Genomic DNA, 16,772 nt, shown 5'->3' with positions numbered 1-16,772 from the left:
AGAGTGGAAGAGAAGCTAAGAGGGCTCTGCAAAGGAGGAGAATCGATGAAAATGGAGTTACACTTGGAAGGATAACGAGGCAGTGGACAGAGTGGAGGAGTGGATCGACAAACTCCAGGGTCTGCCCACTGGGGAAAATTGCCTACACAGAGTGGAGAAAAGGTTATTTGGAATTGCAGATGTAAAGGAACTTTGATGTTAGGGTATTGACATGAGCTTTTAACAAAGATATTGATTAAAATGAATCACAGTGGTGTCAGGCAGTAGTGAGAAAGTAAGATTAGAAGCCAGGTACCAAAGACTTCAGGGAATGAGGAGGCATGGCTGAGAGGAGGTGAGTGATTGATAAGAAGGAATCGAGAATAGTAGTCTGAAGTGGAGATGGCAAAGGTTTAAAAGGACAGAAGAGGTCAGTCTGTTTTATTTCATTTAGGAGATCTAGAGGTCTCTCCTTGGCCAAAGAAGGTAGAGGATATAGTGTGTAGCAGCTAATAAAATTTTTTTTAATTTATTTATTTTAATTGGAGGCTAATTATTTTACAATATTGTAGTGGTTTTGCCATACATTGACATGAATCAGCCATGGGTGTACATGTGTTCCCCATCCTGAACCCTCCTCCCACCTCCCTCCCCATCCCATCCCTCTGGGTCATCCCGTTGTACCCCTGAGTGCCCTGTCTCATGCATTGAACGTGGATGGTGATTCATTTCTTACATGATATTTATACATGGTTCAATGCCATTCTCCCAAATCATCTCCACTCTCTCCCTTTCCCACAGAGTCCAAAAGACTGTTCTATACATCTGTGTCTCTTTGCTGTCTCACATACAGGGTTATCATTACCATCTTTCTAAATTCCATATATATGCGTTAGTATACTGTATTGGTGTTTTTCTTTCTGGCTTCTCTCACTCTGTATAATAGGCTCCAGTTTCATCCACCTCATTAGAACTGATTCAAATGTATTCTTTTTAATGGCTGAGTGTATATACTCCATTGTGTATATGTACCACAGTTTTGTTTAAATAGGCAAAACAGTATAGTATTGCATGATGAAACTTTATTTCATCTATACTATTCTAAATTATAATTGTTTTGATGTAATTATTCTTTTCCTAGCCTGTTATTTCAGTTTAGCAAGATTTTAAAAGTATATATGTATTAAAATATATATTATAATAAATGTATTAAGAAAATTTGCTGGCACAGGGAATGTGAAAGTGAAATCTGATTTGTAATGAGCAATAAGTTTTTAAATAGACTTATTTTACTCAGTAGCATAAAATGCAATCTACTTGACTTTATTACAAATATTAGTTACTTTACCTGAAGTATGAGAGCCTGAAGCTATAAGTGAATTGCTTTTCTAGTATCTCTTTAGCACTTTTTTCTTGTGAGATGATCTAAGGATTTCCATTTTAAAAAAATAGAATTATTTATTTTGACAGGCCTTTGGAAATGCAAAGACAGCTCATAATAACAATTCAAGCTCGTTTTGGCAAGTTTATTCAAGTAATTACCAAGAAACAGGCACTGTACTTGGGTAAGTAGCAAGTATCAGGCTTTGGAGATGTTTAAATGTTTGCCGTTGCCCCTTTATAAACCATAGGTTTTTCGTTTGCTCTTTAATGAAAATAGTGACATTAGTATTTACATTAAATTTTTTTTCTCAATTTTTTTTCTTTTGGAAAAGTTCAAACCTGAGGAAAGTTCTAAGAATAGCGTACCATCCATCCACCCGTACTTAGATTTATAAATTGTTAACAACTATATGCATTTGCTTTATCTTTCTTTGTTATGCATATATTCATTTTAAAAAAATTGTCTTTGAGTAAATTGGTACATAACTTGACCCCTTGAAATAATTACTGTATTTCCTAAAGCAGCCACAATGACATTTTCCTGTATACTATTTTATACTCAGGGTATTTAATTTTGTCATAGTTACAGTTTTTGCTATTACAGTCTGTGATCAGAGTCCTCTTTGTGCCAGCAGTATTCTTTTAATAGACTACTTTTTAGAACAGTTCTAGATTAATGACAAAAATGAACAGAATAGAGGATGTGTTCCCTTATGCCTCTTCACGCTATCCCCTAGTTTCGTCTCGTTGTGATAATATCTTGAATTAGTGTGGTTCCATTTGTTGTTCATTGAGATGGGCTTTGATAAATGTATAAAGGTATAGTTTCACTGCCCTAAAAATCCTCTGTGCCCACGTTCATCCTTTCTACCCACTAACCTTTGGCAGCCGCCGATCCTTTCACTGTTGTAATAGGTTGCCTTTTCTAGAATGCCACATAATTGGAAATTATATAGCATATAGTCTTTACGGATTGCATTCTTTCTTCTTTAGCATATATATTGAAGAATCTTCCATGTCTTTCATGGCTTGGTTTTATTGGATTAATAAATTTTGGAGTATAACATCTTTATTGTTTTTAGACATGTTTTTTAGCTTTTTATATTTCTTATTGAGTTATCCTAAATATTATGTTATTTTTAATGTTTATTTTTATTAAATGTGTATTTTTCTCTTACATTATATCTTCTAAAACTGTACATTACTTGTATGTGTTAGTTGCTCAGTTGTGTCCGAATCTTTGTGACCCCATCAACTGTAACCTCCCATGCTCCTCTGTCCATCGAATTCTCCAGGCAAGAATACTGGAGTGGGTAGCCATTCCCTTCTCCAGAGGATCTTTCTGACCCAGAAATTGAACCCAGATCTCCTCACTGCAGGCAGATTCTTTACCATCTGAGCCACCAGGGAAGCCCCAATTACTTCTATTGATTTGTATATTAATTTTATATCTTACTATCTTGCTGAATTTATTATTTGTATTAGTTTTACTGTTGATTGTTTCTCTTTACCATTTCTAGTTTATTATATTATCTACTATAAATAGTTTAACTTTTTTTTCTGTTCCTATATCTCTGAATTATTCTATCTTGTTTGATTCATACCTGCGTAAACTATGATAATATTTTTCTAATACTTGTGTGAATGCCTTTACTTTTCTTCACTAAGTAGAATATTGGCTTTCAGGACATATTATCATGTTAATGAATTCAGCATTGATTTTAATTTTCTTTGAGTATTTTTGTCAGTAATGGCTACTGAATTTTATTAAAGGCCTTTTGGCATCCATGGAAATTAGTCTGATCTTCACCCTTGAATTTATTAGTATTATCATTATTTTCCCAACATTGGATCATTTTGCATTCCTGAGAAAAGTTCTCATTTTGATCAATACCAAGACACAAACCCCACAAGATGTACACATACAACATATTTTTTATACGTACATATGTAAACTGGTTGTTGTGTTGTGTGCTAGTTTTTATTTATGATTTTTATATCCTATTTAGTAAGATCTGTGTACTCACTCTCTATGGGAGTTCTTCCTTACATCCTGTTTCCTTCTTGAATTGAATCATATGTGTCTCTCTTTTTACATTTATAATATTCTGGTCCTTGCTCTATAATAAATCCTGTCAGCTCAGTATCAGCCCTTGAAAACAGGTAGTATATCACTTGAAAACAGGTAGTGTATCACTTATTTCTGTATCTGAACAGTGCTTACACAGTGCCCAATTAATGAGTGCTTACTGAGGAAATTGGCAAGCTATAAACACATTTATTCCAGGATGTGGCAACAGCATGGGTATGTAAAGAAAGTATATCTTTGAGCCTTATTTAGTAGGCTAGCCAAAGTATAAATTTTGAAAGAATGTACTCAGAGGTTAAAGTGTCTGCCTCCACTGCGGGAGACCCGGGTTCAATCCCTGGGTTGGGAAGATCCGCTGGAGAAGGAAATGGCAACCCACTCCAGTTTCTTGCTGGAGAATCCCATGGACGGAGGAGCCTGGTAGGCTACAGTCCGCCGCGGTCGCAAGAGTCGGACACTCGACTGAGCGACTTCACTTTCACTTTCACATGTGGTATTGAGCCTGGAAATAAAGTAAAGTCTGTGTCATTGTAGGGTCTTGAGCTGCCCATTGTTTGACATCTTCCTCCGAATCTTGTAGAGTTTTCTAACCATTTCTCCGGAAATAGCTAAAACATAGCAAAACAAACTATAAAGAGGCATTTAATGAAATTTAACTATGAGGCATTTAATCAGAGGACTAAAACAAATGTACACCCAATGACCCATACAAAAAATTTCTTTTCATATCTATACTTCTGGAAAAATGCATATTCCCTTAAGTGCTCTAATCCTACACTCTGATACCTATTTCAACCTGTGACTAAGTAGGAAATGTACTCTGAAATAGTATTCTTTAGTGACCATATTTGACACATCCTCAATTATCTCTTAAGTAAAAATTTTAAGTTCCGTCATAGACACCTATCTTTTGATTTATGATTTAAAGGCTTTCTCATGGTTAATCTTGTCTAATTTTCAAACCAATGTTAACTAGATTTTATTCTAGTGCTCTATGTTTAGAAAATCAGTCCATTCACATTAAACTCTGAGTGGAGATGTTCTTGAGCATCGTGGCCGGGTAGTTTTTGTATTCACCAAGAGTCTGATAAGATAGAATTCAATACATTAGTATAATTAGTTGTATATTTTGTATGATTAGTAAAGTTAAATTGCACGCGTGTAAATCACTAATCGTATACATTAACATGAACTCTTTGCCTTACTGCAGAATCGTGTTGTAGTTTATATACATTATGAGTTTTCTAATTCAGTTCAGAATTAGTTCATTTATTTATGAATTTTACTCAATGCAATTAGCAGTTGGTGTTCATTTCTAGAGCCCTATGTCTAGTCCTATCTGTCCTGAATGCCTAGTGTGCAAGAACCCTGGATAACTACGGTGTTTACATTTAGTGTGGAAAAAGAGATTTTTGTTACTTTTGCATATGATTTAACATATATTAATTGGTTATGACGTTTATTCTATTATAATACCATAGAATTGACTGTACTATATCGTCTAAATTACATAGTGTAACCAGTTTCATAAACTGTAACAGGATTAATATATAACGTTCGATAGTTGCCCCTTATAAATAGTGCCGTAATCTCTTATTATTTTTGTTTTTGATAACCTTATGAGATAAACTTTATTTGCCATTGTCTTAAGTATTATACGTGGTCCTCTAATTTGTATCCGATAGTTTTCCTATATGAATAGTCTCTTTTAGTTTAGTTTAATTAATTTACATAAGTACGGTGCCGGTATTTAATGTGGAAATGCCCGATCTTCGTTGCATATTATTATGATAAACATATAACTTAATGAGTGGCGAGGAGGCCTTACAATATAATTGTGAAGATAAAGAACTTGCATATATCATGGCTGACATCATAGTTACAGTGCAGCAGGCAGAGAAATGGCAAAGTAGTCTTTGAAGAATATAAGAGCCTAAGCACACTCCAATTTCTTAAAAGTGACTTTAGGATCATCGCACTCAATAGTGTGGCGCAATCCTTAACAAATACCTCAAATAAAGATTCTTTCTGCTTCATTAGTAAATACTCTTTATTTTCACTATTTTGTATATGGAAAAATATCCAAAGGTAGGTCCTTAAATAGTTGTTTAGACCAGATAACACTAGATAGGAGTATTGTTTATTGAGTTAATGCGTTTACGTCGTAGTAACCTTCTCCTAATATTAGGCATAAGAGAATTTTCAGTGTGAAGTTGCCAATCAATTGTTTTCCTCATTTGATATATTTTTTCTCAATAATTACTTTGTGTTGTTAGTATAGTTGTATGTAAATACAAGTCAATGTTCTCATAAAAATACAATAGTAAGCGTCCACCTCAGTACCTAGAGAATATTCCAAATTAATAGTTGTTGGCTGTTTATTTGCGAATTAGATTTGGAAGTGGAACAACAACAAAGCTCACTCTACCACAACTCAAAAACACAAGATCCAATTCTCAATATTAAATATCTAAACCTCTATCTACATTTATTATACTCTATCTTATAGCTCTTACTGTATGTGTATACTTTGACTGATACTATTTCTATGCTCATTGACCTTTTTATTATATCTTGATCTCTTTAATACTTCTCTATATGAATATTTCAAGCCCTACCCAAAGCTCCTAATATGGTAGCTTTCCTTTTCTTTATAGCTGGGGCTCCATCTGGGGGTATAGCTGTAGACAAGGGATAAGCTTTATGTACCTTATGTTTTTATATTTTGACTCTGGGAGTACTCCTCCATGAATTCTTGTCTCCAATATTGCTCTCTATATTGAGTTGATAGTTTACTTCGCATCAATGATTACCTTCTGCATTTTGTGTATTTGTTTCTTCTAGTACTCTTATGATCATTCTGTGATTTCACTTTCGCTATTTTAATCAGGTTGGTAAGTGCTTAACATTAAGATGCATCCGCTTTGAAATTGTAGGCATTCTTCCTTTCTTCGCCCATAGGCTCGCTTATGGATTACAATTTTGTTCTTTATGTGCTGTGTTATTAGTATGAGTTAGGGTTCTGTCCGAGTATATGCTTGCGCAGTCTCTGAGTTATCTTCTTACTCCTGACTGCATTCAATATAAAGTTGATCATAAATTATGATGTAGAGTTCCTTTTAGTGGTTATTATCACTACGAAACTCTAGGGGGACAATTGGATCCTAATACTATAAGTTATTTATCAAAAATAATCTCTATCTCAGGTCTTTCTCCTTGCGTGCTCTTTGTAGCTCATAATTTCACTAACCATTGTTCCCCATATTATGCTTATATTGTTACACTGTGTTACTTCTCACAATAATGTGTAGCATTATGTGTCTCTGGCTTCCTAGTTATATATGGTCTGGCATCCCACATAAAGCCCTTGTAGCCAGTCATAGAAGTGATAAAGTTAATTTATTCGTGTTCTTCTTCCAATTTATGGCCCTTCAGTAGCTAAGCTATGTATTTACAAAAACTGATCTTCAGAGAGAGGGTCTCCAACTAAATTCTCACTATATCTTCTTCTTCTGCTACTCTTAGTCTTTCTGTTGAGTGCTCTTTTCTTAAGATAGGTGTTCTTCCTCTATGGTATGGACAGCACTTTTACAGACCCATAATTATATAGCTTCCTCTCACTTATCTATTTTATAAATATGGATGTGCTTATATGTCATTCTTCACTATTCTTGTATCTGACGATGTGCAGTGAGATGTCTCAATAGCTTTCGTATACTAATGATAAAATGGTGTCTATCTTCATTCGTGCTCTTATGGTTAGTTTGATGTATGGTAAAACAGCATATACCCTTATGAAGTACCATAGTCTAGCTTTAGGTGTGTGATGTCTCTAGGACTGGCGTTCCTGTGTAGAGCACAGTCATTATTTAATCTGAGTGTTACTTGTGTCTCGTGTCACTACATGTTATGTGTGTTACCATGTTTGCTACTTTTGTTATATCCTTTGTTATTATGTCCATGTGTTCGTATGTGGACTGGAGCATTATTAAGAAGATGAATATTATTGGTACTATGTTACATCCAATATTAAAGAATTACAAATTCAATGATTTTTTATGAGAGCCTGAGCTGAGGTGATGAGGCTGGAAGATATACCAATTCCGCACTCTGCCTAAAGTGCAATATGTTTTGGCTTTGTTTTTACAAGGGTTTTTGTTGGCCTACTGTTATTGTGAAGTTGTTGCTGCAGGCTATATGTTATGAAGTCTTAACTTTTTTTCGAGTTTAGCCATTTATAGTACTATTCTTTCATTGCGCTTAAGCATCTGATCCTGAGTTATTATTATGCTTCACTAATTGTACATGGTGTACTATGTCCTACTATTTTTTCTAGAACATAACCTACCTATGGACATGTATTATATCTGCTCTCACGATTAACTCTCCGTTCACATGTGGATTTCCCTAGGCTCAATGGTACCTATCTGGTAATTGGGTTCTTCTTCCTCTTCGTCTTTCACAGTGTTGTATCTTTCTCTATCGCTCAGGTATATTCAGTGGATATATCAAGACGTCTTCTCAGCTTATTGGAGATCGATATGGGGGAATTATGTAATTTTCGTATGTCATTGTTATCTTCATCTGTATTATTGGCCGCAGGGAGTTCTGCCTTTTGTCTTAGATGCTTGGGTCATGCTGGTGAGTACCTTAGGTCAAGCCGTGTTTGATGATTTACTTATTATCCCAAGATTCCTCTTGATATTTATCATCTATGTATGACGAATCCCTTTTTGTATGCCGACATCTTGCCCACTTAGAGTCTATGTCTCCTGATACACATGAATTTCTCATGTCACTTATACCCAGCTCTCAGAAGATAAGATACTTGTAAAAGTGTTCATCCTAAAGCGAATTTCTCTTTTCTCTCAACGAAACCTCTCCTGTGACCGCTCGGGTACAATACTTGTAAGCCCTCAGAGATCCCTAATTATTCATAATTGACAGGCGAATTGTTGTCATGTATACCAGTCTGATGCCACCAGGTGGTTGATGCCCTTTAATAAGTAGGTTATCTGATTTCTTTTCCATTTCTTTATTAACTGATTTCTTGTGAGTTAATTGTATGTGATAGTTTGAACTAGAAAGGATTTCTAATAAAATGTGTTGTAAATCAAGTAAGTTCTCTTGCATCGTAGTTCGTCTCCAAAGGGTAGCTCGTATATTGGAAGCTTTATGAAACTCCTAGGCAGGGCATTTTGTTTTATCTCTTCTCATAATTTACTTGCTCTGTGGTCTTTAACTTTGGCTCTTGCGCTTGTGAGTTTGCTTCAGAGTTTTGTTTTATGGTATAGGTCTATTAGATATTTGTCGTGCTAATGGTCACTTTGCTTGTAGATATGACATTCGCCATGAGCTTACTGCTGCTCGATTTGATTACCAGCAGTTATCTCCATTTATCCTCATGTGTCTATTAGATCACTATGGCCTTCATTGAGCATTCTCCCGATCTAAACTCATTGCGAAGCTGTTTTACATAGGCTGCTGTTGTGATGTCATGCATATGTGTTGCTGGTCCTTGCGTGCTCTTCCTATATATTCGTGTTGTATATGTGACTTTACAGTTTTGCACCTATGATAATTCAAATTCTAAGTCTTGTAAACGTTATGTCCATCTATGTCTGTTTCTAGGTCCTAGGAACTAATATTCTTAGTTTTCAATATAATTATTTATTTTGACCACTAATTAGTGTTATTGCTGTTACGACATTCTGTACTGAACAAGAGATTTTTCAAGAGGCATGTGGATCCATGGGATTATGTAGCATCTTATACGCTTCTAGTCATGGGTTCGTCAAATAGTAAGATGCATCAAATTCACGTTTATAATTAGTTGTCATCTTATGTCGTGTAGATTTCGTCGATAAATTGTTAATACACTATCCTTCGCTAGACAATACATGTATTACAATCTAATAATGTATATTTCCTAGGCCATAGTTCTCCTCTAGAGATATCGACAACCTCTCTGGTTCTCGTGGTCCTATCTATCTAGTGAAATATCGCATAATCTCTATACTGGTTGTCCACTCTCATGTTGATAGCTAGGTGTGTATTATGATAAGTCTAATTTCCGTTATTTATGTGTAAGGTCATGTAAGTTTGATAGTTGTAGGTCATAGTATATATATATCACACACGCATTTCATGTGGTTTTTTATAGTTTGATTTCAGCCTCGTTCTTGTTACTAATAGTAATGTGATCATCAGTGCCTATATCATTTGCTTTACATGTTTTATATGGTAGAGTTAGCAATTTCTTTAAGTATCTGATATACTGAATACATATTTCGTTTTAGTTTTATCTACTATTTAGTTCTGTTCAGTGGATGAGTTAGTTAATTAAGAAATAGGTTCTTTATTTAGTTTATTATTCTATATTCGCTTCATTACCTTTGTACTTTTGAACTTCATATGTTCGATTATACATAAATATTACATTAGTTGGCTTTATATTCCTATTGAGATAATTTCTATTTGATAAGATGTCGATCTCTACCTTAAATCTTCCGTAGTTTTTTATTTCTGTGAGCCATTATGCTATCTACGTGAGTTCCACTTGGTATCCTAGTTGTGTCTTAGGCTTTGTGGGTTAAGTTCTAGGCTTGTATCGTTCTTACGCCTCGGTATCTAGATATTCTGCTCTCCCATGAAGTAGGATCTCTCAATTGATAAGTTATTTCTGTAGTAGATATTATTCACTCTGATGCTATGTATATAATAATTAGTCGTTATCGTGATAGTCAAGACTGTTTCAACTCAGTTTTATTATAGATTGAATTCCTTATATTTCTCTGATTGTGATAGTAAACCTGGATTATACCATCCAGGAACCCTGGGCTATTATAGAACCATACTTCTTTGTAGTCTCTAACTTAGGAGAGATACTAATCATGAGTGTATTCTTTTACGCTTCCGTCTAGGGAGCAGAGTGATAGTAAGTGATAGTGTGTATTTGAGTGCTCATCTCTTATAATCTCTACACTCCTAGCAACTTGTAGACAGATTCATCTATTGTATCATCAAGATCAAGGGTGAGGTAGAATTCTATGAATTATTCATTATCTTTGGAATATGGTTTAGTGCATATCTATTGTAATAGTTTTTGGCTGACGATACGAGAAAGATGAAAGTTGTTTTCATTTTGGTATGTTCTTCTAGTATTATTTTGCAACCCCTGTGGTACGTGGCTGTTAATACTATTTGCGACTCGTGTTAGTATTTAGTACTATGCGTATTATTCAATATATATGTGAAAAATAGAATACATACATATCATACAATATATATGTATAAAAGATTATATTTTTTATTTCTTATATGACGATTCTATAAAATGTATTAGTTATGTAGTTTGTATTTTTGTGTGCTCGTTGTGCTGTTTTGTTGACTTCTTTGGGTGGATGATATAATTTACTGGTTATAGAGATACCGTTCTAATTGCAGCCTAATAATGGTGACAACTTTTCGAATAGTAGTTATTTGTTTGTATGGTTTGTATATGGCCTTTGTGACTGGACCATGTATGGCGATGTTTAAATGTTACTCTGATGCGTTTACTGCTTGCGGCTCTATGAGGGTTATTACTGTAGAGCTGTGTATTTCATTGTTTGAGAGGGGCGTCGTGTGTATGGTGTAGTATATTGACCTCTGTGTGCATGTATCATTATAGCTGCTAGAGATAGAGGTTGATTACTTTGTTTAGTATGAAGTTTTTGAGGTAATTTATCCTTTTAGTTATCTATTCTCTATGTGAAGTTCATTAATTAGGAATATTGATCTTAGTAATTATCTGTGTTGTTTACCTGTGCGGAATGCTTTAAAGATATTTCGTCCCCTAAACTTGCCATTAATATTGTTGGATGTTTATTGAGTTAATCGCTGCACCAACTGTTCATTGCATGTGTGTTTGTTGATCGATTTATTTAATTTTCTTATTATTTAATCCCATGAATTCAAGATCTTGGTGATGAATATTGAAATTTAGGTTTGAATCTGGACAGTCTACGGATACTGGTTTAGAGTATACATGATCTGTCTCCTCTGTCATTTTTTGTTTTGATTGCAAAGATTGAATGGTGCTGTGAAAAGAATGAGTTGCCCGTACTGGTAATTTAATGCTTCTGAGGGGATATTAAATGACACATGGGATGGTGGCTCAAGTGGTTAGTATTATTTTAGTGGCTGTGTGATATAATAACATTCTCAGCACTTTGGTGGAAGGATATAGAGAGCAGTTGATGATGCTGGTGAACTTATCATAGTTTATATAAGTCCAACTAGATCTGCTTTACCTATGAATATTGCGAGGATTGAATAATTGATTTAAGAATATCAACTTTCTTCGGGGGTACAATTATGATGCGAGTTTTTACTGTAGAGATTAGGTGATGGTATTAAAAACTAGGTTAGTATTTAGTCGAGTTGTCCCTTCCTTCTGTTTAAACTGGGATTGGTGCCATATATGTGGGATGATTATAAGGTATTTTCCTTCTGAAAATTAGCTAACTTGCCTGATCAAAATAACTGATGTGCACTGGTTGGTGTGTAGTCACGTCTGATGCTTATGCTGCCCTACTAGCTGTAGGCCCACCAGCTCCTCTGTCCCATGGGGGATTTACCCAGGGCAATACACTACTGGAGTGATGTTGCATTTCCTTATCTGTCAGGGGTTCGATAATAGTCCTCTTTAAATCAGGAATGGCTACATCTCCGTGCATTGGTAGGCACATTCTTTAGTGCTGTTCCCACCTGGAAGCCCTTACAAATTAATACCTAGAAGAAATCTGGAGTTTATTTGCCTTTCCCTTCTTCCCAGAATCTTTAATGTCAATGAACTGCACGGATTTATGGTATTTTACGGTGGGTTCTGACTTAGGCGTTCGTTTATAGTAGTGTGTGCGACTATAGACTTCAACAGTTATTACAAATCTTTAGATGTAATAGCTTTTACGAATAAGGCAAATATGGTATTGGTGTATAAATAATTATTGACTCCGCCTGAATTGTTTTACTTCTAGTGTTGTCTTTCTGCGCGTTTATCAATTAAATAACCTTTTCTTTGTGCGGTGTATGTTGGATGGCATGTTTGGGTGGTGTGGGGTGGGTTTTTTTTGGTAGCTACCCGAACCACTGTTACAAGTCCTTAAGAGATCATTAGTGATAGTAGTGTAAAGATCTTATGTATCTTCTACCTTGAGATACTTAATCTGCGCTCTGTTTCAGGACTACAATGGATACCCACTCAGACAGAGCTGGCGGCTTGTTGAACTGTAGTTATTTGCTTTTTACTGCTGTAGGTTGTTGTTTTGGATGGGGGGTTCTTCCTGTATTTCGGGATTGCTTAATTTTTTTTATGATTGTGTTTGCTTGTGTGGTTTGTGTTGGGTTCTGTGGTTGACTGTCGTTGTGATGTGGGTGTTTTGGTGTGGACTCGTGTTCTGTATCGTTTTTTGATTGATCCTCACGCGAATGGGCCGCGTCGAGTACGACAAGTGCTAAGTATCCTGTGTTCCTGCTAAAGGACCCTTTTTGTGACTTAGTTAGGAAGAAAGTCAGCTGAAATACAAACAAAGAATCTAGCAAAGAAGATAAATCAGTGTTTATTTTATTTAGAATTGACTTTTTTGTGTATGTGTGGTTTATTGATTAAAAACAATTTACCTTATTTGGATTTTGGGGGGCTATATTTGGACTATATTCAGTATTTATTTTGAAAAATAATACATTGATTGCATTCCTAATTTCAGCATTGTTATGGATCATTATAACCCATAGGGTTTTTTTCCCTTGACATTTATTTATTTATTTCATTCTTATGTGGTAGTTTAGTTATCTTCCTATTATGGGTAGTATTTATTGTTTATTTTAAAAAGTTGCATCCTTCCTGTTTTATGTGTCTGTTAACAGTCTTCACATAATGAATGCATGCATTTTTTAATAGCAAGAGAGGCTATAGCCTCTATGTAATTTTCTAAAAAATTAAGAATTGAAATTCCTTTAAATAAGATTATTTTATGTTTCAAATTAAGTATGATTTAAAGGCATATATGATGTAATATAAAATGAGTAGGTAAATTTAGCATTATTTGTTATAATTTATAAAACAACTTTATAATTGTAAATAGAACATAAAAAAATCTTTTTCCTTTACTTCAGTTTGCAACTAGGTCAGATGTGAAAGGCTGAAAACACACACTCATCTATATATTCATTAACTAATGAACTAATGTATTAACTACTCCTCCTGGAAACGTAATATGTCTTAATCATGCTTTAAATAACTATCACTTTAATTCTCACTGCATGTGATTACAAACTCCGCTAATTGCAAGACTATCAGATTTTGAGTAGATTTAGTAATTTTTCCTTCAGTTTAATTGCAGTACCGTTTCATAATCAAGTAGTTTGTAATTTCAGATTTGATGTTTTAGAAAATAAATTTTAGACAGTAAATTTATAGATACTGATAATTTTTAGTAGAAGAATTTTATGCTGTTTTTTCTCTTGAGAAGCTTTAATCTTTTGCTTAGTGTGCCAGTTGATTGTGTGCACCTCATTGGGAAGTAGGTAGGAGACTGGGAAACTCATATAGTGAATATAAGACTTGATTGCCTGTACAGAGCTTACAGTGAGATTGTCAGCTGGTCTGCTATTTAGACAGTCTAAGTAATGCTTAAGAATTTTTAGGTTCTGAAGTAGGTAGACCTGATTAGAAAACTGGCTCATCTACTTGTTAGTTTTGAGAACCCAAGCAGGTGACTTGTCTTTTTGTTTTCATCCCCTCTTTAAGGGGAAAATAATGGTCTTTAACTTTTGTGAGTATTAAATTAGTGCATCTACAGAGCTTAATGTATTGCTTAATGCTTAATACTGTTACTGCTGCTAAGTCGCTTCAGTCGTGTCCGACTCTGTGCGACCCCATAGACGGCAGCCCACCAGGCTCCCCTGTCCCTGGGATTCTCCAGGCAAGAACACTGGAGTGGGTTGCCATTTCCTTCTCCAACACGTGAAAGTGAAAAGTGAAAGCAAAGTCATTCATTTGTGTCCGACTCTTCGCGACCCCATGGACTGCAGCCTATCAGGCTCCTCCATCCATGGGATTTTCCAGGCAAGAGTACTGGAGTGGGGTGCCATTGCCTTCTATATAAAGCACACTGTAAATGTTTCCACTATTGCTGCCACCATTGAAAGCATTATCATCCATCTTTTCCTTTTAGAAGAAATTTGTAGCCATACTCTCCTACTCCCTTAATATTAGTTTCATTACTATCCTCTTATTTATTATATTTTCAAATCTATTATCATTGGAACTTTAATTTTTCTGCTTTTTCTTGCAAGGTAATTTTAATGGAAGCAAGTAGTCTATCTGAGGATTTTTTGGTTAATTTTTTCCTCTTCGCACCTCCTTATGTCATATTTGGGGGCAAAGTAAACTTGTTTTACTCTGAGTTTTTAGAACTTATGTGACTAGCTTTATGGGAAGAGAGGATTAAGGGAGGATTCTGCCGTTTGTGCTATATTACTTAATATACATTGTATGAAATTGTATAAGTGATCCCAAGGGGAACTTAAGTAAGAAAACTGCTTTTAACAAGAGACCTGTTGTTGCCCATTGTATTAATTCCTTAAAAGGGATTAAATCACCTATTAATAAAACAAGCTCAAGCAACTAGTGTTTCATGAAAGATAGCAGAGGACTTAGAACAGATTTTGGTGTAACCTCCTCTGTTATTTGGGTGACTTATTTAACTGCTGAGTCTATTTTCTTTCCTATAAATATAGGTATAATAAAATGTACATATGCATAATTAACTTCTTGTATTTTGAGAATTTAAAGATTATATATGGCAAGTGACTCTGATATTGACTGGTATGTAGAAGATAAATGGTAAATGCTAATTTCCCTTCTTTAAATGATAATTATCTATTCTAATCATTTTACCTTAAAGCTGGTTCTGAATAACTTCAATGTAAACAGTTTCACCTAATTTAAAATTTTTCTGAATTAAACTTTGAATAGTTGGGTCCAACTATCAGGCGAGTTTAGTGAGAATTGCCAGAATGGGTCTCAGGATACTGAACACCATGCTGCAAAGGGATTAAAACATCATATTCTCAGTGAGGCCAAGCTTTCCTGGTCATTACTGCCTTTATAGGAACCCAACCATTTGTATTGTACCTGACCTCCCATTTTCCCATGAAGTAGACCTGCTGCAGGAATCCTATGCAACTGGACAGGAACCTTTGAATCCATAATATTTACATCCTCCATATCTTAAGCATTTCTACAGCATAACACTTTTACTGCTATTCACTGTCCAACAGTTTATACATTTGGGGTCATTCCCTCAAATTCTGCCTTTTTGGCTTTATGCCAGTCCAGTACGAAGGTCTCTGCATGCTGCACAACTTCCTTTGCAAATGCTTTTCCATTTAAAAACCATTACCATCCATATTATATTTGATCATTATAAAACCGCTGGTTGTAGTTAGTATGATTACCTTTCACACAAGAAACAACAGTGGCTCAGAATTTAAGTGACTTCCCCCGTGGTGATGAAGCAATTTAATAATGTAATTGGGATTCAAATCAGGCTATGTTTTTTTATATTCTTTTTTCTTAAATGATCTTCAGCATCTTTCAGTTCAGTTCAGTTCAGTCACTCAGTTGTGTCCGACTCTTCGAGACCCCATGAATCACAGCACACCAGGCCTCCCTGTCCATCACCAACTCCTGGAGTTCACTCAGACTCACGTCCATTGACTAGTGATGCCATCCAGCCATCTCATCCTCTGTTGTCCCCTTCTCCTCCTGCCCCCAATCCCTCCCAGCATCAGAGTTTTTCCAATGAGTCAACTCTTCGCATGAGGTGGCCAAAGTACTGGAGTTTCAGCTTTAGCATCATTTCTGCCAAAGAAATCCCAGGGCTGATCTCCTTCAGAATGGACTGGTTGGATCTCCTTGGAGTCCAAGGGACTCTCAGGAGTCTTCTCCAACACCATAGTTCAAAAGCATCAATTCTTCGGCGCTCAGCCTTCTTCACAGTCCAACTCTCACATCCATACATGACCACAGGAAAAACCATAGCCTTGACTAGACGGACCTTTGTTGGCAAAGTAATGTCTCTGCTTTTGAATATGGTATGTAGGTTGGTCATAACTTTCCTTCCAAGGAGTAAGCGTCTTTTAATTTCATGGCTGCAGTCACCATCTGCAATGATTTTGGAGCCCAAAAAAGTAAAGTCTGACACTGTTTCCACTGTTTCCCCATCTATTTCCCATGAAGTGATGGGACCGGATGCCATGATCTTTGTTTTCT

General features: G+C 35.4%; 1 protein-coding gene across 1 annotated transcript in view; it reads left to right on the top strand.

Annotated features, from left to right (window-relative positions):
* The window catches only part of MYO9A (myosin IXA), a 388,889-nt gene that overhangs the window by 192,805 nt on the left and 179,312 nt on the right, over positions 1-16,772 (top strand).

This window comes from Bos taurus, chromosome 10, assembly GCF_002263795.3.
Source record: "Bos taurus isolate L1 Dominette 01449 registration number 42190680 breed Hereford chromosome 10, ARS-UCD2.0, whole genome shotgun sequence".
Classification (NCBI taxonomy): Eukaryota; Metazoa; Chordata; class Mammalia; order Artiodactyla; family Bovidae; genus Bos; species Bos taurus.
This window is presented reverse-complemented; position numbering and strand designations above follow the sequence as displayed.